This window comes from Lycorma delicatula, chromosome 6 (assembly GCF_047948215.1).
Source record: "Lycorma delicatula isolate Av1 chromosome 6, ASM4794821v1, whole genome shotgun sequence".
Classification (NCBI taxonomy): Eukaryota; Metazoa; Arthropoda; class Insecta; order Hemiptera; family Fulgoridae; genus Lycorma; species Lycorma delicatula.
Genome location: NC_134460.1, coordinates 157,785,629 through 157,811,744, shown reverse-complemented (window position 1 = coordinate 157,811,744; position 26,116 = coordinate 157,785,629). Strand labels below are relative to the sequence as shown.

General features: G+C 33.9%; 1 protein-coding gene across 2 annotated transcripts in view; it reads left to right on the top strand.

Moving 5' to 3' along the window:
- Positions 1 to 2,568: 2,568 nt before the first annotated feature.
- Positions 2,569 to 26,116, top strand: part of RhoGEF64C (Rho guanine nucleotide exchange factor at 64C) — a 616,090-nt gene continuing 592,542 nt past the window's right edge. Inside the window, exon 1 of one of the 2 annotated variants that reach the window (XM_075368882.1) lies at positions 2,569 to 2,613. The gene's annotated coding sequence lies outside the window, so the exon portion shown is untranslated. The remainder of the gene's footprint in view (positions 2,614 to 26,116) is intronic. The other variant, XM_075368880.1, reaches the window with a different exon arrangement.

Genomic DNA, 26,116 nt, shown 5'->3' with positions numbered 1-26,116 from the left:
AATACTTTGGAGCCCTTTTTGTTCATATACTGTTATTATTGTTCTAGATTCATTAAGCATTTCTTTAAAGAATTATGGATTTAAAATCAGCCGTGTGGAGTGTTGTCTTCTGAATAATTTTTCCACGTTTCGCACAAGTTGGGTGCATGCAGCTGTAAAATATAATCTGCTACCTTATAAATTTATTTCTTTAAAAACGATTTTTTTCTATTTACTGCTTCCAAAAAAAAGAATCATAGAATTTAAGACTTTACTTAAAGACTTTACGTCGATTGTGATAATTTCGACAGGAGGGGAGGGAAACTGGATTATGGTATTTTTGGAAATATTGTGACATTAAAATCAAAAATATTGTAAAAGATAAGTGTTTTTTTTTAAATATCTTTCTAGATAAACATGGATTTAATACAGATGAAATTAGCTCGGTCGTAAATAAACCGGTGCTGCTTTTAATATGCGGTCTTTCATCATGATGAGGTCTAAAGTAGCACCGTCTAACCTACAACGTTAGCGTCCTATCTAATTTATTTTAAACTGTAGACAAATACTAAAAAATATATACGATTTGTATATTTTATTAAATTAGACGAGGTGAGCGAGCGTTAGATTAACTTCAATTAAGTAACTTTGTATAAACCCACCGGGTTGGTCTAGTGGTGAACGCGTCTTCCCAAATCAGCTGATTTGGAAGTCGAGAGTTCCAGCGTTCAAGTCCTAGTAAAGTCAGTTATTTTTACAAAGTCAGTTATTTGAATACTAGATCGTGGATACCGGTGTTCTTTGGTGGTTGGGTTTCAATTAACCACACATTTAAGGAGTGGTCGAACACTGAGATTATACAAGATATAATACTTCATTTACATTCATACAATATCATCCTCATTCATCCTCTTAAGTATTATCTGAACGGTAATTACCTTAGGCTAAACAGGAAAAAAAGGCAACTAGTTTCCGTTTATTGAACTTCGTACATCAATATAACCTAACCAAACTAAGCTAACGCTCGCCAATCTCGTCTAATTAACATTAAATACACAAATTATATGCAGTAGTACAGTAGACTGCTGCATGTACTGCAGTGGTAAACCTCGTACTAAAGTAGCACCGATGCGCATTTGTGTTATGGGTAGGTTAATGTATAATTAATTTTATTCCCTATTTACAAATTTTTAATTGTCATCACTAATGTATATCGTGAAAGTGGTTATGAATGCTGTTACATACACACGCAGTGCGACAAATTTAAATGCAGTATGGCTTTGATAAAGCAAGATGAATTAATTTGTAAACACTAAAGATGCTATTCATAAAAGTATTCCTATTTTTCAGCACGCTTAATAATAATGATAAAAATCTTATGTGGATACCACATGACTTCCTTGTACACCTATCAAATTACATATACATATTTTTAAAAAGTAAAAGTATATTTTTTCATATATTTTTTTTTATTGTTATTACTGAATTATTATTTATTGTAAAAATGTTTTTACAATCACCGGTTAGTAATTGTTAATAATTCAATATATGTAAATTAAAAAAAAGTTAAAAAAAGGAGATGAAGTTGGATTCTAATCGATGTGTCTTCCCCTTGTATGATCCAAAGATTTCATTAATTAAAATTTTATTTTGCTATAAATCTGGAACCAATGAAAACAAGTACTATTTATAATATATCGTTGAAAAGCTCTCGCGAAGGCTTATTACTGCAGTTAAGAAAAAGTCCAAAATCCAAATTTTTTTCGTGCTTTTTTGGACACTTTTGGCCCAGTCGATTGCAATATAAACAGGAGATGCACAACTAGATGTTACAATAGTTCTAAATCCAAAATTTTTAACATCCTACGGCTAATTGTTTTTTAGTTACACTAGTGCATATGTACAGACGTCACGCCCAAACTAGTCAAAATGGATTCAGGGATGGTCAGAATGGATATTTCCCTTGAAATAATACTTGCTTTACTAAAAATTTTATTTTATAAAATTTTATACAATACTGGTTTTTTAACTTTTCTTGAAAAAGGAAAACAATACATTAAAAAACTTGGTAAAGTTAATATTTTAGAAAAAAAAAGTTTTTTAATTAAGGTAAAAAGATAAGTAAAATAAATAAAAGAAAAATAATAGTTATTAAACATCAACTCGTTTCCGTATTTTAAACTTCGTACAACAACAATATAACCTAACCAAACTACGCTAACGCCCGCCAATCTCATCTAATTAACATAACATTTACAAATTCTATACGCAATAGTACGGTAGTCTGCATGTACCGCGATGGTAAATCTCGTCTGAAGTTAGCACTAATCCACAGTTTGTGTTACATGTAGGTGTTAATGTTTAATTAATTTTATATCAGTTAATTTTTATGTTATTTTTTTAAAAGTGGATGTCATTTTAAAATGAATTACGTATTATTTTGCGATTAATTCAATCTACAAGCTTGAAGCCTGTGATTGGTATTATGGTGTAAACACCATTTTAGAATTTAAGATGGTAGGATGAGATGTTGCTATTCAGTCACTGAAGTCAGGATACTGGACATTAGTTTTCATATCATTCATGCGATTATCTATTTTTAAAATATTAATGGTAAATAATTTTTCTATAATGGTAAGTAACAATTACTTCATTTTTAGATAAGTGAGTATGTATTCTTTTCAATAAAGAAAGCTGCTAATAAATTTCGGTTACTGTTAATACTTTCTAAATTCTAATTTTTTTAAAGCAATTCATTTGAAAAATGTGTAAACGGTAAGGAAAGAAAAATAAATTGATTTTAAAGATCTACTTGAACATAGTATTAATCTGTACCTTCAAAATACGAACAGAAAACAATCTGCTTAAAAAAATGTTGAAAGAGGTGACAAATGTGAGGTTAGACGATTTAATTGTAATGATCTGAAATCTATAACCTATTGAAAATTAGTTCTAATATTTAAACTCCAAAATTAGTTTCCAAAAACAACATGGTTAAAATATAATCTTTAAATAATAAATTTTAAGATTTTGTTATATTTAATTCAATTTAATAGAAATTAACTATATGTTTTACCAATTATTCAATAATAGTAGCACATTTCTGCAATAGATTCTCTAGTAATATTTTACATTTTACAATCTAATTTTCCCCAGTATAAAGGAAAAATAAATTCAGAATGTAGGAATCAAATTTATTTGGTTATTGGATTACTCATGACAAATTTTTTGTTAACATTTTCTTTTATTGTATTTCTCATGATGAATATTGATTCTTATCAATATTTTAGTCTGACCTTAATTTTATTTTGATGTTTTTTTATAAATTTGTTAAGAACAAACATTTTGATTCATTGTTTTTCCTGAGTAATTCTAGAACAGGTCATAAGTACAACTGCCCTCTCAAAACTATGCAAATAGCAAGGACATAGTGTCTCAAACAATTTGCAGTTGGTTAATGTGGGATGGGCATTTAACTAAAAGCCATAACACCACCAGGGAGGAAACTATCAAGGATAAGGGGTAAAAATTGAGTAGTGAGAAAGGGATGATTTACATAGAGTTAATTATAAAAACAAACATCACCCACAGGAGTGTTGTAAGGTCTTTTCAAGCACCCATATAACCTAAAATCTCTTAAGAAGATTGGAGTATTTACCCATCTAGAGTAGGAGAATACTACTGTTCAAAGGTTTGTGTTGATCAAGCTCAAGTATATAGGTTAAGTTTTCCTGTGCTAAGGAATCACATGAAAGGATCCCATAGTTTTCTCTGCACATTCTCTAAAATTTGTGGCATATGGACATACAGTATTTGATTGTACATGATATATTGAGGTCATAATGCATTATTATGGAGTGCTAGCATAAGATAAGTTCATTTTCTGGTACAAATTTGTATGAATTTTTTTTAATATATGCAAATTTCTATTCTATGTTATTCATATTAATAAAATCATTCAAAGATTGCAAATATTTAGATTAAAAAGTCCTTTTTTATTCATTTTGTGCTAATTTTGAGAGACAGTGAAGAAATTTGTGATTTGAAATGATTAGAGCCATAATCCTCGTTTTTGGAAATTATTTCACAAAGATCTACAGATCTTTGTACTGTTGTACAAAATATTTTTAAGAAAAAATGTGGTTTATGTAAGAACTCAATTTATAAAATGAGGTACAACATTATTACTCAAAATCAGGTAAGTTATGATGTAGTTTGTATAACTCTTCCTTTTTTCCCTTTAGCCTCTGGGAATAACCTTCTGGTATTACTTCAGATGATGATATGTATGAGTGTAAATGAAGTGTAGTCTTGTACAGGTGTAATGGTCTCAGGTTGACCATTTCTGAGGTGTGTGGTTAATTAAAACCAACCACCAAAGAACACTGGTATCCACGATCTGGTATTCAAATGTGATGTTACTGATTATAAAAAAAAGGTAGTTTTGAAGCCTAATAAAAATCCTGACATCTACCCAGAGGCCCTAGGATTATAAACTATCTAACAGGTTGGTCTACTGGTGATTCACAAATTAGCTGATTTGCGAATCAAGCAAATCATTTAAACTTTAAAAAATTCATACTTTTATACGGATTTGAATACCAAATTTTTTTCATACTTTTACAATTCATACTTTTATACGGATTTGAATACCAAATTTTTTAAAGTTTAAATGCTTGATTCGCAAATCAGCTAATTTGTGAATCACCAGTAGACCAACCTGTTAGGTAGTTTATAATCCTAGGGCCTCTGGGTAGATGTCAGGATTTTTATTAGGCTTTAAAACTGCCTTTTTTTTAATAATCAGTAACATCGCATTTGAAAATATAGTCTTTTGGATTATGGCAATTTTGTACTCGTACAATAAGAAAATATAATGCTCTTTTGTTGAGGAATTTCAAAAATAGTTTTGGGTAATGGAAAAATTCAACTAGTGTATTCTTCTTTAATATTCTATAAGATATTTTAAACAGTTATAAGAATGACGGATTACAGCTAATTATTGAAATTTACAATAAAATCAGAATATTTAACAGAGTGTCTAGATCCCTAGAAATATGTTGGAATTTTTTATGATTAATGTAATGGTAAGGATGTAATTGAAAAGGATTAGAATTTAAAAATGTTTAATTTATTAATTGAAATTACTCATTTTAAAGCTTTAAAATTCAGTTACTTTTTAATTTTGAGGGAAGGTCCACCAATATTGTTACTGTCATGCATTTTCATATACAAAATAATTTTGAATGAAAATCAAGCTAAATTTTTTTAAGTTTGCATTATAATATTTTCAGCCATTAAGGTCATTTTCAGCAACTGACTATTTTACATTATAAGATAATGTAAAGCGGCTTCAACTAAAGGTATAATGAAAAAAAAAAGAATATAAATTTGCTTCCCTCAAAATGAAAAATTAACTGAATTTTAGAGCTTTAAAATTATTAATTTCAATTAATAAACATTTTTAAATTTAAACCCTTTTCAAATTATAAGATGGATTTTTTTTTAAATGTAATGGTACTATATTTCTAAGGATCTAGACACTCTGTTAAATATTCTTATTTTATTGCAGATTTCAATAATTAGCTATAATCTGTGATTCCCATAATAACATAAAACAATATACTCAACACAGTTCAAATTTTAAATATAGCTTGAATATAGATTTCGCTTTAATAAAGTTTAAATAAGTGTAACAAGTATTAAGCCTTTTGCGCACAAGATAACATTAGTGTATTCTGGGAAAAGTCAAAGAAGAATGGCATATCTTAGCTGTCATGTCATTGGCAGTGACCTAAAAATCCATCACCAAACACTGTTAAACCGTTTGGAGAAAGCTAGCTACAAAAAGAACCTCGATCTTTGTGTGCCACATGATGCGACTCAAAATTTACTTGACCGAATTTTTATTTGCAAATTTCTACTGAAACATAATGAAATGGAGCCATTTCTGAAGTGGTTGATCACGAGTAATGAAAAGTGAATAACCTATGACAATAATGTCTGAAAAAGTTTTTGATTGAAGCAAGGAGAAACTCCAGTCTGTGAGAATGCCCACACTGATGACCAGGAAGGATATGGTGTGTGTTTGGACATCATGTGTCACAAGCTGTTGTCGCCCAGCAGAATGATATACTCAGACCTGAACTGCTATTAGCATGATTGCACCCAGAAATTCAAAAGAAACAGCCAGTCAGTAGAAAGGTTGTTGTAAACCACGCTGACAATGCCAGAATGTATACATCTTTAATGACTTGTCAGAAATTGATAGAGCTTGACCGGTAGGTTTTAATGCATCTACTGTATAGCCCAGATATGGCACCATTAGATTATCATTGGGTTTCAATCTCTGTAGAACTCCCTGAACGGTGTTCAATTAGTTTCAAAAGAGGCCTGTGAAAACCATCTGTCAGTGTTTTGAAGCCACAGAAACCACAGAAGTTCTATAGTGATGGGATTATGATGTTTCCAGAAAAATGGCAGGTCATAAAAAAAATAAATGGTGCATATGTGGTTATTTTCCAATAATAATAAATATATTCTCAGTTTTGGCCTCCAAAGGCTCAATACTTTTTAGACAACCTGATATCTTCATAAATGGGTTAATGCATCATCTCTTGTAGAAAAATAGTTGAAGAAGTTAAACAATGGTGAAAGAACAGTCTTATGTTTTTAGATGTTACAGAAGTTTTTGAAAATTTGTTATTATGAGAGAGAAATTAAGAGCAGTACACTGTATAAGTTTAAGTCAAACAGTATACGTTAAAGGTGAATTAGATCACAGATTTCTAAGTTTTTTAAAGTCGAACTAGGCATTTCACAATTTAATCTTAAGTTCTGTTTTATTTCTGAGTAGATCAATGTATCATATTTAATTTGAAGTAATTTAAATATAGGATAGTTATTATGTGTGCATATGAAACAGCGATCCTCAAAGAAGTTATAAAATTAAAAAATACTGTTAGATCTACTTGACAAATAAGGAGAATTTTGTATCATTAGATTTACTGACAGTTCCTTTACAAATATATGAAACTAAAATTTATGTAAAATCCCTTAGTCTTATAATAAATGGAAATATCAATGACAGTAGTATAAAGGATGAGACAAATTCATGTTAAAACATACAAAATTATTTGACAATTATGTTATTATAATGTAATACAGTCAAGCTTTAAAATAGAGTTAAAGTAAATGAATGAATAATTAATGATAAAAAAAATCATTAATTATATTAATAATCATTATAATATTATACTAAAATGTAATAAAACAATGAAAGGTCGTCTGTCATTTTTAAAGGTTCTGATTTCTTATACCGAGCAGACAAGACACTTTTTACACCAGCTAAAATTTCTGTACTTCAATCTCTTAGTAGAGTGTCATCAGGAACTGCATCTGGCAGTAAAATTCCACCAAATCTTTGGCCACTAACTGCAGAAAAGAATAGAATAAAATTATTACATGTTGTCATTTCAAATTTTACTTTGTTTCTTAGTGATATTCACACACATTTTACTTGAACAAAGTTTAAAAAAGTAGAATTGAAATAAACCGGTTCAGTTTGTTATTAAAAATTAATACTTTTTTTTGGTTATTTTCAATGCCCATCTTTATAGACAAAAACATCACATATTTGTTTTCTTTGATTATGAAATTGTATTGAGAAATTTTAGCGTTAGAAATTTACAACTTACTGTGGGATAAACACATAAATGAAAGGATAAACAAGTCTTTAATTACCTGCAACGTTATGTATGTTAACACATTTCTCATAGAAGAATTGTTACCACATGTTCATTTAATAATGGTAAACTTTTTTTAAACACTAAATAGATTAGCAACAATGAAATGAATAAAGTTTATGTACCCTCGTTTCACTTTCAGTAATGTGTTTTCATGCGTGGAAATTTCTCAGATGTAATTCAAAATTCCTTTGTTATTATTATCTTGTATGACCGCATAGGATTACTTTAGTCAATCTATTATCTAAGTCTCTTTGATGGGACTGTTTGGGCCCTGTGGTCCTCCCAGTATTTTTTCATACGTGTTTTTCTTGTGTTCTTTCTAGTGTTGAAAATGTTTGTGTTGTGAGGGTGAACAAAATTTTTTTTTTGATTTTCTTATTTAACTTTGTTACCTGTGGTGTCTTCTGGTGTAAGACCGATTTACTTCAGATCCTCTCTTATTTATCTGCTGATGTTTTTCAAGTCGAGATTGTACTATAATAGCTGTTTCAGAAGTCTTGAATCTTGCATCCTCATGATATGTCCAAAGAATGCTAGTCTCTTTTTCCGCATGCTATCGCCGATGGGTTCTAACACTTTGTACATGACCTTGTTGAGCACAATCCAATACTGCCCATCTTTCTGGTACCTTTTATTGATGCAGGTTCTTCAAATTGTTCTTTTGATTTTCTGAAGTCTGTCTGCTTGTTCGGGTGGAAGAGTGTTTCTGCTGAGTAAGTGGCTTCTGGTTTTATAACTGTTGTAATGTCTTTTTACTTTTTTTATTGTAAGTGTACCAGGAAAATTTTTGAGATTTACCTAGTTTATTTCTTCTTATTTGGATCGAGGTTTTTTCATTTATGTTGTTTGTTATTTCTCCAAGGTATTTAAATCTGGTTACTATTTTGATTTTATTACCATTTAGGTTTACATGTTGGTTTTGGGGGTGTAATTTCTGTCTTTTCAAATTATATTTTTAGGCCAGTTTTATTTGCAGTGTTTTTTGAAGTTCTAATATCTGTGATTTATCTTTATTGATGTCATTTGCTTTGTTTAGGTGCATATAATTTGTTTATGTACGTTAAGAATTTTTTTATAGAGGTTTTACTTGTGCGGTCTGCTAATTTTTTTCAAAATAAGTAAGTGGAAGTTGTTTTAAATGAAAAATTTATCTGTGTAGATAAAGAGATATTTTTTCATTATCATCGATTAGTATTGGCTTGTACCAGAATAATGATATTTATGAGTAATTTATGCGGTTCTGATATTTAAATTTTTTTCACATGAAACGTTAAAATTACTTGGAAAACCTAAAAAAGTATTTTTTGGAGCTTTTCATTTTAATGAGTTTTAATTTAATAAATATAAATTTTAAAATTATATTAAAAATATTGTTTTTAGTGCAGTTTTTAGTCCAGTTTTATAAAAAAATAATAATCCGTTGTGAAAGTAAAGTACATTGAATTGAAGAACAGCAAAAGAAAACGGCATTGTAAATGTTTATCGAAGTTTTATTGTTTTCTTCATCTGTTTAACTGAATAAAAATTAGTTATTTGTAGAAAAATAAAGGGTTTTTTATTAAAAGAACAAAGTTTGTTGTATACGTAGTAGTAACACGAGTAATACTCGAAGTATATCGTAAATGAGAGAGTAGTACTATAATTTTTATCAACTTGTCGCAGGAAGTGTACAATCATTTGCATATCCGGTTATTTTTGAAAAAGCAGGTGATAACATATTGTTTTGAAAAAGTTGTATATATTTTTTTTTTTATAAAGTTTGTTAAATGAAAAATATTTTTAATTTTGTGCGTTGATAAACATAATTTACGAGGAAGGTTAGGATAAAAGATATTAAATAGTAATCGAACAAAACATTCATCCCATCATTTTTTTATGCATCTTATTTAAAAAACAAATTTAACGTAAGAAAAATGACTTATTAATTTACATATTATGTACAATACATATTAATATGTATTGTACCTCTAAGTAGTTATACTAAAAAAGAAAAAAAAAATTATACGCTGGTAAAAACGTCAAAAATCGGAATCTCCTTTAATAGTTGGATAGTTATACAAAATTGTAATATATATATATATATATATATATATAAATTCAGATTTTCATATTCACCATGAATCATCTAGACAGATTGACACACGCTTAACTGCTTTTCTCTACAATTCAATTACTAAATTTTTTACGACGGAATACATTTTCAGCATTTGCGTCGTGTTTATGATTCCTTGAATTTTCTTCTATCGTATTATCTTTCCACCCAATTCATTTTTCATAATGAATTTAAAAAAAATATGACCACACAGTTGTAGGACTTTACCGTCACGCGGGTAAAGCTACGTTTCGGGAAAATCTTCAGACGACCTTCGTTTTGCATTACTGTAACTTCGTTCTGGCATTCTGCATCTTTCTAGTCACGCGGCAGCCGCGTTCCGGGAAAGCCCTACAATTATGGGTTGCTTCTGATGCGCGGCTTACACAAACAACTTAATTAAAAATATTTATTTATATATATATTTTTTAATTTATTTTATTATATTTATTTATATATATTTGTTTTAATATTTAATTATATTTATTTTTCAAAATATTAAATATAATATTTTTTCGTTTAATTCAATGATTCTTACTAAAGCGTGCGCGCATACCGTATTTAATTCGCTCGGGTGTGGCGGTACTAGCGGCGACGGTCGGCACCAACTAGACTAAGCTGTAATTTCACAGCTTGCATAGATAAAACATTTCGCTGGTACGACCGACAGGCCGGACCGCGAGGCTTAACGCACTACGTACCGAGTCGACCGAGCCGGACAGAGTTACTTTTTTACACTTTAATCTATTCATTTATTTAATTCTACCGCTCATCTGTGACGTCACAACATAGCAGACTACTGCAACAGCATTTTTTGGGATGGGAGTGCGATTTTGCAGTTATTGTTATTTTTTAATCGTTAACAAATGCGCCTTAGAAAAATATGACTTTAATTAAACGAAATCTCGATATACCGAGAATTACCTGCCTCTACAGCCTCACCCCCATGACCCCTTTTAAGTTGAAAATTTAACGGCATCAGTTTAACGGCAAGAAGTAAACCGGCCAAGTTTGGTGAAAATCGGTTTGGTAGTTCTGAAGATATTAGGTGATTTAGAGGTGAACTCACGGACATACGAACATTAATATCTGGAAAATTTCCTTCAAGTTTTTTAGTTTTTTGGGTTGATCCGGTGACACCCGCGTATGCCCACATTGGACCGATTACAATACCTTGGACCGATTTAGCTCTGCTATAGCACTACTTAGACGGGAAAGTAAAAGGATATCGCCACATAATTTTTCGTTTCTCTATCGATATGAATCCCCTGCTTAAAATTAATCGCTTTTAACTTTACTCGAACATCTCCGTGCCAAATATTCAGCCACCCGGTGAAGGTAAAGCCCCATCTTCCCAGATGGCCCGCAAAATCGTGCTTTGCGATCCTCAGCCGTGACTAACTTGACAGATTCCATCAGACGAGAGACCAGCCTTTCCTCGCCTTCGAAGGAATCGATAGCCGTAATCCATACCTTTATAAGTATTTATCTAAAATTATATTTGTGTTGGAGTTAGAGCTGTTTTAAAAAATCACAACTCAAGAAATAAATAAAAATGTTCGCTGTAAAAGTTTTACGAATGCATTTAGTTAAAATTGGCAAAACCATTTAAAAAAATGAAACATAGACCATGTAACATTTTCGCGGCCGGCCAAAGGCCCCGCCTTTTTTCTAGTTTATTAAAAATACTTTATGGTAAAAAATACTACACTTTAAGTTCATTAAAAATAATCTGATAAATAATCTTTAGGTGCAAAAGAAAATTCAAAATTTGTTCATTTCTTAGCTAATATTTTCAGCCGTCCTGGCGTAATTTTGGTGCTTTTGATCGAATTTATTTTCAAATTATCTCGATAATTAGATAATAAATAATGGGTACTTGAGTTACTAATGATTATTTACAAGACTAGTCATTACTATAACGAAATTACTATTTTGAAATAAATAAAACATTTTTAAAAAAAATATCTAAATTAACTCCGCCGATGAGGAAAGGAAAGTACAGAAACGAGCAAATAAAAATATATACTAGTTAGCTGTTATTATGCAATGCTACTCAAAAGACAAAGTAATCAAATCTTTCTCTTGCAAAAATTACTAAATGTGTTACATGGTAACGCAAATTATATAATCGTTTTTTTAATTTTAATTATCCCCGATTTTCAACTTAGTAAGAACTTTAATGTTTTTATTACTATTGTACAGATTTTATTATTCAGTTTATTAGAACGAACATACCAGTTTTTAAGGGAAACTATCGATAAAAAAATCCCATACTGTTTGAGAACAGGGGGAATAAGATTGATTATAGGCTCTGGATATATTTTTAGAATTAATTTTTTCTTGGTTTCACACTAGTGTGCAACTAAAAAAGTAAAGATATTTGCAATAATGAAATTAAATTAAAAAGGTTATTGGAAAAGAGCGTGGAAAATAAAGCAATTTCGATTTTTTACTGTTACTTATGGGGTTTAAAATTCGCAATATAATTGTAAATTCATAGCGCAGTGATGAACACCATTATAACACCATTATAGTTTATGTAACATTTGAAGGCGGGTCTGTAGTACGTATGGCATCCTCTCCGTTGCTGTTGACATCACTCAGCGACTTCTCACACCAGCAGCCAAAGGAGTATATTCCAAAAGTCACATCAATTAATTTGCGATGACTTGCAATGTATCTAATTATGATGTCTAATTTGTTATTAAAAAATAAAATTATTATATTGTTCAACATGTATATTAAGTAATTTATTTATTAAAAATATATGTTTTTTTTCAACTTGAAAGTATTATGTTTTTTCCAATTATGTTAAACTAAGGTTTTGCTATAAAAAACAACCAGAAAAAATTACGTAATACAAAAATAAATGTAATGAGTTATTTATTATAGGCTATAATGTATGTTATGTGGCGAAGTTTTTGCGAAAATTATTTCTGAATAGCACGTACTCACCAATAACTAACATTCTTTTGAGTTATATAGGCCTATAAAACTACAAATATTAAATTTAACAAAAACATACGTAAATAGTGTTAAAGAAAAGTGAGTAAAAGTTATATAATTATAATTACATTAAAAAAAAAAAAAAAAAATCCCTTTCGGCACGCCGATAGGCGGAGGAAGATTTCACCGGTGTTAAGTACGGGATAAAAAAGATTTCCACCTTAAATTTAAGAAAAACTTGAAATTTACTCAATACGAAAATGGCTGCATGTGAAAAACGTTTCACATGTTTAGCATACAACAAGCCCCATCTTCATACAATTCCAGCAACATTTTGGTCATCCCTTGGGCAAGGGATGGTCATAACAAAAATTGTTACAAACAAAAGTTTTAGGTAAGTGTAAAAGACTTAACGACCACTTTAAACTGATTCGATGCTGTTTCTATTAAGAGAGGTGTGATTTTTTTTTCAAAAACCCATTTTATTTTTTCCACCCCCCTGAGCTATGGTTGATGATATCAAAAGACTTTACTCAGATAAGTTTTAGGCCCTCATCCAAAGAATAGTAGGAACTTTAAATGAATTCGATATTTTACTTAGTAAGAAAATTATAGCGATATTTGACTTTTTCGAAAAAGCACCCCGCTCATTTCCATCCCCACAGTCTGATTTTGCCCATTAACAAACCGAAAGATTTTTGGATCGTTATATTTTATATATCAATTTGAAAATGATTGGCGCAAAATTACGGCAGTTATCGTGTCCACGAGAAAGTGAGTTATATTTTTGAGCTGACTGTGGTTTTGGGGTCTGGGGGATGTGAAAAGCGAAGATAAGTCGAAATTTTCCGGAAGTCAAATCGTGGTACCCATTACAATAAGTAGTTTTTTTTATGAAATCTACCCAAAAATTAATACTAACTTTATATTAAGTTCGTACTATAATAAACGTAAAATTATTTTAATTAAAACGTTAATTCGTACTGTATTTTATAAACGTAAAACATTAAATGATTTCATTCAAGATAATTTATGGCGTATAATAGCAGCTCAAATAATTAAATCAATGGAGTTTCTCCGTTACTTTTTAATCTTTACATGGAACTAGCAGTTAATGATGTTAAAGAACAATTTAGATTCGGAGTAACAGTACAAGGTGAAAAGATAAAGATGCTACGATTTGCTGATGATATAGTAATTCTAGCCGAGAGTAAAAAGGATTTAGAAAAAAACAAGGAACGGCATAGATGAAGTCCTACGCAAGAACTATCGCATGAAAATAAATAAGAACAAAACAAAAGTAATGAAATGTAGTAGAAATAACAAAGATGGACCACTGAATGTGAAAATAGGAGAAAAGATTATGGAGGTAGAAGAATTTTGTTATTTGGGAGGTAGAATTACTAAAGATGGACGAAGCAGGAGCGATATAAAATGCCGAATAGCACAAGCTAAACGAGCCTTCAGTAAGAAATATAATTTGTTTACATCAAAAATTAATTTAAATGTCAGGAAAAGATTTTTGAAAGTGTATGTTTGGAGTGTGGCTTTATATGGAAGTGAAACTTGGACGATCGGAGTATCTGAGAAGAAAAGATTAGAAGGTTTTGAAATGTGGTGCTATAGGAGAATGTTACAATTCAGATGGGTGGATAAAGTGACAAATGAAGAGGTATTGCGGCAAATAGATGAAGAAAGAAAGATTTTACCATACGCTGTAGTATAATAACCATTAATAAAACTTTGTTCTGTTTGTTACTACGGCACTAATTTATTATGTTTAATATCGAATGTGTGAAGTAATTAAATTATATTTACTTAATATTGCTTTAATATGGCTTAAGTAAAATGACATTTACCTAATGAAAGATTCGTTGTTGGTATTTTATTTCGTCTAAATAATAAATTTTCTCTACGTACTAGTCTGATTTTAATTTAAATAGTTTTGGCGCCAATAAATTGTTTTATTTATTTTTAATGAAAGCTTTCTTACTTAATTTAGTCGGTTCAAATCTTCGGAGCGAGGTGGCCATGCGGTTGGATCTTCACGAGTGATCCACCGACCTGGAAATCATGTATTCAGAAAATATCGGACTTCTAGGCGGTAGTGAGGTTGTACCCCTTCTTACGAATCCGGGTTCGAATCCGGTACGTTACGACTCAAAAATACCTGGGTGTACGTAGCAAAAAAGGTCGTTGATGCTTTTTACGGAATCCGTAGAGTCATTCATCCCGATTGGGGGTTGAATTACCTTACCATGCGTATCCTTTGCGAAGGTGTCAGCGAAGCTATTATGCTGTGTGCTGCGCCTGTCTGGGCTCACCGCACGGCTTTTAGGTATTGCGCGGAGATTTTGCTGCGGGCCCAGCTGGCTGTTACAGGCGGTTACAGAACAATCTCGCGGGAGGCAATCTGTGTTATAGCTGGAGTCAAACCGATAACCGATAGATATCTTGGTTAATGAGCGTAAGGAACGCTACATTTCCAAGGTAAATAACCTATTGAGGTCAGAACGAAAGCAGGAGATTGAAGACCGGGGCTTTGCGTCTTGGCAGGTCAGGTGGGACGAATCCCCCACAGATCGCTCTACACGCTTGTATATTTCCTATAGTGTCTGATTTAGGTGCGATTAGATGGGTCTCCCCCGATCGGTATATCACACAGTTTCTCTCCGGGCATGGTGCCTTTCGGGCGAGTTTGGCTAGGTCTCGTTTGGTGGATTTGAGTCGATTCCCAGATTGTGGGACTGATGATTCAGTGGACCACGTCCTCTACGTCTGTCCCCTATACGAGGTCGAACGTTCACGAACTGTTAGGGAACTTGAGAGAATACATCCGCTTCCATAGTGGCTGGTTTTCTTCGCGCCCTTGTGATGTGTAGGTCTGCAGAGAGAATTTAATCGAGGTACTCGATCGTGGTAGTATCCCGGGTGGGTAGGGTTCCGGCTTAGACATTGGATTGGTCGGAGGTAGGCGCATTGGCATCGTACCACGGTTATATTGGTATCGTTTGTGATTCGCTTTGGGGCTCCCGCTGGTGAAGGTGGCCGCGCCGACGGAGTATGGTATCCTTATGACCGGGGGCGTAGCTTCCCTCCGCCAGGTCCTGATCGTGACTTGGTAATGCCACGCGTGTCACCATGATGGGACCGGGTAGCGGTGCGGGTTTTTTTTCCCCCTACGGGGTTGGAATGGTATCCCGTTTTAGTGACCCCGTTTTAGTAATGGCGTCCACCTGGGTCATTATCGTTTAATTGAGGAATTAGACAATTTTAAATGATGTCCGGATAAACGATATAATTTACGATTGTCTCCTGGAAGAAGAACGGTCCATACAGTCTTGGTTTGCGGAGGCCACAAGAAACTTTGACCTCATGGCTATCACGAATGTATTGGAAAGTTTCATCAGTGTTTTCGCTACTCCATATTCAGCAGTTGTGGTTGTTCACCTTGGCTCCTACGTGAAACATCAGTGACTCTTAAAAAATTACATTGTCTAAATATGTATCGTTGTCTGCAATTCTATCCATTATTTCCAGACAAAACTGTAGCCGAGTAACTTTGTCCTTATCTGTAATGCGTTGAACCACAGTTAGTTTGTACAGCTTCAAGCTCAATCGTTTTTAAGATAGACCCACCAATTAATAAGAGAGGTCGAACCACGGGTCAACCGCAAGTTCGGGGACTTGAACTACTGGTTGACCCCGACTACTGACGGGCCATGGCTTGTTCGGAACCTATCTCCATGGTAGGAAAAGAGCAGATGACGAACTATGTCGATACTGCGGAGAGACCGATACCCCAGAGCACGTCATGTTCGAATGTAGGCACTGGGAAGGGGAACGGCGCAGATGCGTCAACGTCACCGGACCTACAACAACTGACGCGATAATACAGGTGATGTTAAGCAGCAGAGATAAATTTAAAACTACGGTGAGATACGTAACACATGTATTCACAACCATAAGCAGAGAGGACGGAATGACAAGAGATGAGGGATAACCTCCACAAAACAGCGTCAATGTGTAACATACACTACTGGCGGTTAGGAAGACTACAAGACGTAAACTAAACAGAGAGCGAAGGGGTGAAGGACAGCCCTCTGCAGAGCCATCACTCGTCTGCATCTGTGTGGATGGGTGCTGGTGATGAGGCACGGGGACTCTTGATCCCCTGAGCCCAAAAGACACCCCCGAGGTTGTGCTATGCTTGACCGTTGATCCGGCCTCGGGTGGGGAGATACGGTGAAATAGGAGTTTTAGTCGGTAGGGTACTGGCACACATAGGTTCTGATAACAACATCTAGCCGAACCTGTACGAGTCCGACATTCCCCCACTTTGTGGGGGGTACGTAAATGGTATTTCTCCGCAACACTGAGCTCAATCGTTTATGTAATATGCGCCAAACAGTAGTTTGTGGAATGCCGGTATCACGTGACGCACGTCGAGTTGATTTCTTCGGTCGACGTGCAAATCTCTCTGAGTTTTCCAGAGCAGCTGGACGCGTGATTGTCCTGGTGATTTTGTTTGTTTAACAGAACAACCTGTCTCAACGAATGTTTGGTGCCAAGAGTAAGTTGTACGACTAATAGGAGACTCCTTACCGTATTCTCTACGAAAATTATATTGAACTCCACTTTAACAACACCGGTGACAGTGCTGGTGGCCGAATTCGTTACTAATGAACTGTGTCAAAACTTGATGTGTCTTGCTATGAAATGAGACCTCAACCGAATCTGTAAGATAATTAAATAAATTTGTATATGCTTTTAAATTTCCCGGTATTTTAGTATATTTATTTTTATTTAGTGAGTTCTTCCGAATTGATTATTATTTCAGCTGGTGATTTTTTTTAACTGAAAATTAAATATTTTTAGCTTAGGGGCTTACAATGGGGAAAGTAGAAGGCGATGGCCGTGAGCGACGTTAACTTTTCCTTTACTTACGCTATCTAATTAACGTTCTTCTCGTCGTTTCTCTTAGAAGGGCTTAGGGAAACCGGTTATGAATATGTTAAGCAAATACGCCAAGTGAGAGGGCAAATAGGATTCACGTGATCTACGGGCACCATTAATGACGTTTTCTCACTTTCCTCGCAGTACTTACTGTCCGCCTATGTGTAATTACGATGAGTGAGCCGACTCAATAGTATTAGCTTTGTAGGGTTCTGCTCGTTTGCAACAATCTATCAAACGGCATCAAATTCCGAAACACGAGTTTGGAAATCGAAACGAATAGATGTTATCGATCGGTTTTTAAAAGATTTAAAAATCTGTAAACTATTAATAGAATATCACCGTGGAGATGACGTGAACGAAAAAAAAGAATCAACAGGATGAAGTTACTGGAGGGTTTAATCCTAATCCTTCGAGAATTTTTTTCCGGATATACCGTTTTTATACGGAAAAATGAAATCAGTCGAGACAAATAAAAAGTCGAGACTAAAAGGCGACTTTTAGTTAATGTATATAAAAGTGTCTAAAAGTCGTATCTTGATGTATCTAAAAATCACAGTCATAGAAGAAGTGTAAGGGAAAATATGAAAACTGTACTTATAGTGCGAAGCTAAGCCGGTTTGACGATGAAATGCTTTATCTTCTTGCAAGAAAACGCAATATGATTTCAACTCGTACGTCGTTCGGAGACTTTCCTATAATTTAAAATGTTTTGTTATTTCACATTCAAATACACCACCGCTTCACTCACAGCTTTATTTAAAGCTGTGTCTGACACACTGCAGAATCAGAAATAAAACCACATTAACGCTCTAATGAGCTTCAATCGACTAAGACGTAAATCGGCGGCCATAGCTATCCACATTTATATCCGCCCACTTTCTGGTAAGTCAATCATCCGCCACTTCTTACCGCTACTAGTACTTTCGCTTTATATATTTTTCATGTATACAAGCCCTTTAAGTTTTAAAATTACTGAATGCACTTTTATCAAAAAATAAAAAGTGATTTGTACGCCCCCCTTTTCTGTAGCGTATTCTCTTCTATCTACGTCAGACGCACTTCTAGTTTCGTATGTTGACGACTGTTGTGATTATTAATTCTAAAATCTACACACTTTTTTCAACATTACATTATTGTGAGAGAAATCTGGTTTAAAATTTTGAAAATTTAGGTATTTGCGTATTAAAATAAACGAATAAAACTATAACATAGCATATAAGATCTTACAAATACTTTGAAAAGAATTGTGCCTGACTGTTGTTTACTTATTTAACGACCCTTTTACTCTTAATTTAATTCTCTTTTAATTACGGTTTTCATTTCCACATATTACTATCATGGATTAGAGTTGTTCCTGTTACACGTGTAACACTTGATAACAGTTTTATAAAGTTACATCTCAGCTATCAATAAACTTAAAATTAATAACATATATATATATAAAAGTTAATGAATTATTCTGACCGATTAAGTAGCTATTATGAATACACTCTTATCAGCGCGCGTGTTTTATAAGAAATGTAGTGGATATGATGTAAATGTGGTAGGTATTTAGGATTTCGTGTGATTTTTTATTACTCTACACGCGGTTGTTTTATTGTACACGTTTTCATTTTAAGACTGATTACTGGTAAATTATCGTTCCTAAGTTAACCTATGTAAAGAAACGACTAGGAAATAAAGAAAATTAGCGTCTTGCTTAAATTAAAAGATGAAAAATATTTTTTTACATCTTCTTATGCCTTACCATAAAATATATGCTGTTTTATTTTTTCTTTTCCATCTGAGTGAAAGTTCTTCCAAATAGTAGGTAAACCTCCTTTGATGTTACTTCTTACAAATAAAGTCTAACGGCCTGATCTGCTGTATACGCTATCCTAGAGAGTTATGGTTGCTTTTCCTAGCTTAAGTCGGTCAGAAAACTATCTGGATTCTTCGACACAAATTCGGAAGTTCTTCAGGGCTCTGTCCTGTATTCGATTTTATATCAGATATTGCTGCTTCTGATCGTGTCATTTTTGCATCGTTTGCAGACGATACAGCAATCCTAGCCGATGATGAAGATCCGAATCAGACCTCGCGGCTAAACTGCAATCAATGTTAGACGAGGTCAGAGAGTGGCTTACGAAATGGAATATGAGGGTGAATCGAAAAAAATTGCGGTATGTGTCATTTACGATGAGAAGGGGGATTGTCCACGGGTCTGCATGAATGGCATCTACATCCCTCGCACAGATCGGGTACGGTACCCTTGGCATACTCTTGGATCGTCGCCTGACGTGGAAGGACTACGCGGTAGAAAAGAAGAAACAGCTTAACATCAAGTATAGGGAACTAAACCGGTTACCGCGTAGAAATTCGCAGTTGTTGTTCTACAGAATTTATCCTTAAACCTATCTAGACAAATGAGATCCAGCTATGTTACAGCAAGCAATATTGAGATAATTCAAAGGTTCCAAAATAAATATGTGAAAACAATAACAGAGGCGCGGTGGTTTTTTTGGGGTAGGGAAATTCTTGACTACTTAGGATTACCTTCTGTTTACGAAGAGATCCAAAAGATTAACTCACGGTACAAACAGAGATGAACAAACTTGTAAATTATCAGGAAGTAAATCTATTGGACAGGAGCGATGACATCAGGCGACTGAAACATTTCCATGTGCTGAACCTGGGAGAAATAATCAGAGGAGTGGGAACACAGGATGACTCTGTCATTGTGTGGTGAAAGTCTTTTTCTTTTTTCTATTTAGCCTCCGGGATTTACCGTTTAGGTATTATTTCAGAGGATGATATATGAGTGTAGTCTTGTTCAGTCTCAGTTCGAACATTACTGAGATGTGTGGTTAATTGAAACCAGACAGCGGTATCCACGATCTAGTATTCAAATCCGTATAAAAGTAACTGTCTTTATTAGAACTTGAACACTGGACCTCTCGACTTCAAAATCAGCTGATTTCGGAAGACGCGTTCACCAATAGACAAACCCGGTGGGTTGTGCGTTGAAAGTCGCTTTGATAATCTACGAATTATAATTATTTCTATTTATCGATGAATCGTTGTGTATTATTTTCTTATATTTGTACTGATGACAATACGTTTTTAAACCTTTAATGTTTTAATGAGTGGTTTCGTCAGGAACCTCTCTTCACGTGATTATTTTTTTTTTTGTCTTCAGTCATTTGACTGGTTTGATGCAGCTCTCCAAGATTCCCTATCTAGTGCTAGTCGTTTCATTTCAGTATACCCTCTACATCCTACATCCCCAACAATTTGTTTTACATACTCCAAACGTGGCCTGCCTACACAATTTTTCCCTTCTACCTGTCCTTCCAATATTAAAGTGACTATTCCAGGATGCCTTAGTATGTGGCCTATAAGTCTGTTTCTTCTTTTAACTATATTTTTCCAAATGCTTCTTTCTTCATCTATTTACCGCAATACCTCTTCATTTGTCACTTTATCCACCCGTCTGATTTTTACATTCTCCTATAGCACCGCATTTCAAAAGCTTATAATCTTTTCTTCTCAGATATTCCGATCGTCCAAGTTTCACTTCCATATAAAGCGACACTCCAAACATACACTTTCAAAAATCTTTTCCTGACATTTAATGCTCCCCTAAGAGGTACCGATTGTATATGCTGACAGACAGAAAAACCGAAATTTTTATGTACACCACTAAAGATAAAACATCAATGAAATTTACATTTTTTGGTAACATATTGCGAGAGATAATTCGCGTAACTATTTCGTTATCCGAAACAGTTTTATTAATTTTAATAAGTTTAATCTTTTATAAATAAATCTATAGCAGTGATAAATACTGTATAGACGTCTTAGTAGTAGGTTTTCCTGTTCGTTGCTCTTAAATCTGTATGCAGAACTAGGGTGTTGCAATAATATTTAAAATTAATCTATAAGTACATTAAATTTTAATCGAGGTCATCGATAAATCATTATAAATTTCAGCAAATATAAAGCTAATTTCTATTTGTAAATCGCAAAGTGAAGATGTTGCATTCTCTCTTAATACAAATATAAACATCGTACGTGTTTGCAGAAACAAAACGTTTACTAATATGTAGTTTGTCGATACGTTGCGATATTTGTTTATACATATACAATCACTTTCTGTATCTTTAGGCGGTTTATAAGAAGAGAATATTCCAAGGTCAAAGCGGTTTAAAACTTTTCTCCAACGGAACGCGAGCTAATAAAATGAAAGTGAGGATTGCGTGAACAAAAATGATGGTGATGGGTCCGTCAGACATTCACGATTCTGACATTCAATGGAGCCTCCCACGTGATATAAACGACCTCTGTCGTTGCATTAAAAGAACCACGGGATGGGAGCAAAACTTACACGCTTATACTCGTATGCTGCTTAATGTAATATTATGGATAGCGGCAAGAATATGCCGAAGAAAAAGAGTACATATTTCACATGAATTCGTATTTTCCCGTTGAATTTTAAAAATAAATTTTCAAATCTTTAAGACGTATAAATTACATATATAGAAAAATGAAATTACTTTATTAAAAAGAAAAAAATGGTCGGTTAAGTTACCTCTGGTACGGTAATTATTTTCTGCATACGAACAATAAACTGATGGAGACAATAATGCCTTTAATTCGTTAGAAATCGAAGTTTAGTTCACCTAAAAATAAATTCGAATAGTTATTAAATTTTACTTTTTAAGTATGATGATGAAAAAGCAAAATAATGAATAAAATAGTAATAGTAGTAGTATACATTATAAGAAAATTTTTAATTTTTTTTAATTATTGGTGTAAATAATTATAAATAATAACCTATAATTTGTAGTTATAAAATAAAAATTACTTCTTTTTTTTAAATTTTTATTATAGAAATAATTTTAATAGCATTCTCTTTAATGCAATCAACTATCGCTGATCAGCGTGCGGTTAATTCGCTTTGCGGCTTATCCGCCGTGGTGTATAAACAAAATTCTACAGTTTTTATTTCAGATTTTTACGTAGTCTTTATTTCCACTAACAAATTTTTATTTTATTCAAATAAATTTTAATTCGATAAAAGATAACTAATTATTTTTTTGTTCCGTTTAATTTTATTATGTAAAATTTGCAGCTTGTTAAACGGTCTGTATTTTTTTGTCTTCAGTCATTTGACCGGTTTGATGCAACTCTCAATGATTCCCTGTCTAGTGCTAGTCGTTTTATTTCTGTATACACACTACATCCTGCATCCCTAACAATTTGTTTTACATATTCCAAACGTTGCCTTCCTGCATAAATTTTTTCTTCTACCTGTCCCTCTAATATTAAAGCGATTATTCCAGGATGCCTATAAGTCTGTCTCTTCTTTTAACTATATTTTTCCAAATGCTTCTTTCTTCATCAATTTGCCGCAACATCTCTTCATTTGTCACTTTATCCACCCATCTGATTTTTAACATTCTCCTATAGCACCGCATTTCAAAAGCTTCTAATCTTCTCTTCTCAGGTACTCCGATCATCCAAGTTTCACTTCCATATAAAGCGACACTCCAAACATATACTTTCAAAATCTTTTCCTGACATTTAAATTAATTTTTGATGTAAACAAATTACATTTCTGACTGAAAGCTCGTTTCGCCTGTGCTATTCGGCATTTTATATCACTCCTGCTTCGTCCGTCTTTAGTAATTTCTACTACTGTTTCGATAGGTTTATCAACACTAAGCCACCGAGTTGGTCTAGTGGTGAGCGCATCTTCCCGAATCAGCTGATTTGGAAGTCGAGAGGTCCAGCGTTCAAGTCCTAGTAAAGTCAGTTATTTTTACACGGACTTGAATACTAGATCGTGGATACCGGTGTTCTTTGGTGGTTGGGTTTCAATTAACCACACATCTCAGGAACGGTCGAACTGAGAATGTACAAGACTACACTTCATTTACACTCATACATATCATCCTCATTCATCCTCTGAAGTATTATCTAAACGGTAGTTTCCGGAGGCTAAACAGGAAAAAGAAAAAGGTTTATCAACACTGGATTTGAATACTAGATCGTGAATACCGGTGCTCATTGGTGGTTGGGTTTCAATTAACCACACATCTCAGGAATGGTCGAACTGAGACTACATTCATACATATCATTCTTATTCATCCTCTGAAGTATTATCTGAAAGGTAATTACCGGAGGCTAAACAGGAATAAGAATAGAAAAAAAGGTTTATCGACACTAATTAATGCATCTCTTCGTATCGAATCACAAAGCAGTAAAATAATTACCCATCATTACCCTACTCCTGATCAGTATCGTAACTTTCTAACTCATAAAAAAATTATCTTCTACCGATTACTCTAGAAACTTCGCCGATCCTGGAGTTAAACTTTTTTTACATTAAACTTTTACTTAAAATCTTCACAGTGTAGTGGAAATAATAATTATTTTAGGAAATATGTGAAACTAATAATATTGCACGAAAGAATTTCGATGAAACTTAAAATGTCAGATTTATAAAATTAACATTCTGGCTCATAAGGAAACGTGTTAAAGTGTATCTTCCGATACCAAAAGAAGGTGCATTGTAGACTCCCTTTGAAATTAGCTGTGAAATATATTAAATTACCGCAATTTTAGTTAAATCGTCGTAGCTTGAGATGTTTTACTCAAATACTGTTTTCAACGGCCTTTATAATGATGTGTCACATCCCAAACCCTTTCCACTCAAACGTTTTTTAGTTATCTCCCTGTGTATTTCCGATACTAAAAAATTATAAATTTTTTGGTATCGGAAACATTTTGGCGTCTTTTCTGAAGACGCCATTCTTAGATTTGTGAACGGCTGTTTTTTTTTTTTTTTTAATAAAGCAATAAACACGAATATCGATGTAGATCTACATTATCACACATCAATAAATTGTCATCACACATCAATATATTGTGCAGACAAATTATCGTACAGCCGAAACCCCCACATTAAGCATAAAGGCTGTGTAATCAGCCGAGTGAGAGTTCATAAGTACCTAGGTGTTTTGTTTGATAAGAAGTTGCTGTTTAGCAACCACATTCGGCAAGTAGCGGCGGACACCGTCCCAGTAATGTACAAACTTAGGAGGATTGTTCGGAAGGACTACGGGTTGTCTGACCGTCAAATGTACATGGTGTACCGAGGTGTCTTCGAAAGCATGATCTTTTATGCGGCGCCCGTTTAGGCGCATAGGTTGGATATGAATAGAATACTTGTTTAAAATTTAAGGAGTGCCCAGCGCAGAGCCTTAATTGTATGCACTGGTGTTTTAGCAAACTGCTAAAGGCTACCATCGTATTGGGAAAGGCTGTCCCAATCGATTTAGTAGTGAACGTTCGGGCAGCCATGTGGAGATTGCGATGAGGCCGGGACGCCGAGGTATTTGGGATGCGGTTTCGGGTCAGTACCGGAACGGAACGGTGATCACAATGCGCCGGATCTAAATTTCGTTCAGTTGTCCATCTCGCGCCTGGGAAGAGGCTACAGAGCTTTGCGATGGAAGCATAGCAGCTGGAAACACCACAACTAAGGGAAGATCCCTGTACAAGTTTATACGCGATCTGCGGGGGGGGGGGGGGAGGGATGGATGGTATGCCTCGAGCTTGTTTTTAACGGAAATGGGGTGCCCAGTTGCTCACCAACCATGTTAATTTGAACCAATATCTGTTTCGGTTCCGCCTGGCAGCTGATGAGCTGTGCGTCTGCGGGGAGGTCCAGTCGAAAGAACACATGATGTTTGACTGCCCTGCTCTTGGGGGGGGGGGGCCAGAGACCGGGCCACCCTGCAACTTAAAGGTCAAGGGGAAAATTGGCCACTCACAAGCGGCGATTCAATGTGGCAAGAGCCGCATTGTCGGAACGTGTGGGAATCCTTGATGCGGTTGCTATGTTCAACCGAAATCAGTAGTTTACTTAAGGGAAAGACTCCTAACGCATTGCTTTAGGAAGCTAACCTTGAGATGTATGGCTGACCACCAGCCAATTAGGGCTCCAACCGCTTTAATGTGGTGAGCAGGTACTTTCTGGAATTCAGCGACCTAGGCGTAGCAGCGTGTTGCTGTCTTGACAAAGTAAATCTTAATTTATGGATGTCATATATACTTTTAGTAGTTGACGGGGTGCGCGTACCCATTCTTTTGTTTTAGGGCGACCGAATGGCCGAATGGAATGGTGGCCGGAGAAATGCCAAGCAAACCAAACCACAAATTAGTATGTTGATATCAGTATTCTTATATTGATATCAGTATTAGGTATACTGATATCACATATCAGTATTCCAAGCCCATAAAAATACGGTAGATATTTAACCCTAAAAGCGACATCCTCAGTCTGTTCGTCACAGGTACTGACAGTAAAATATCATTAATCTCAAAGAAAACGGTTCTGGTT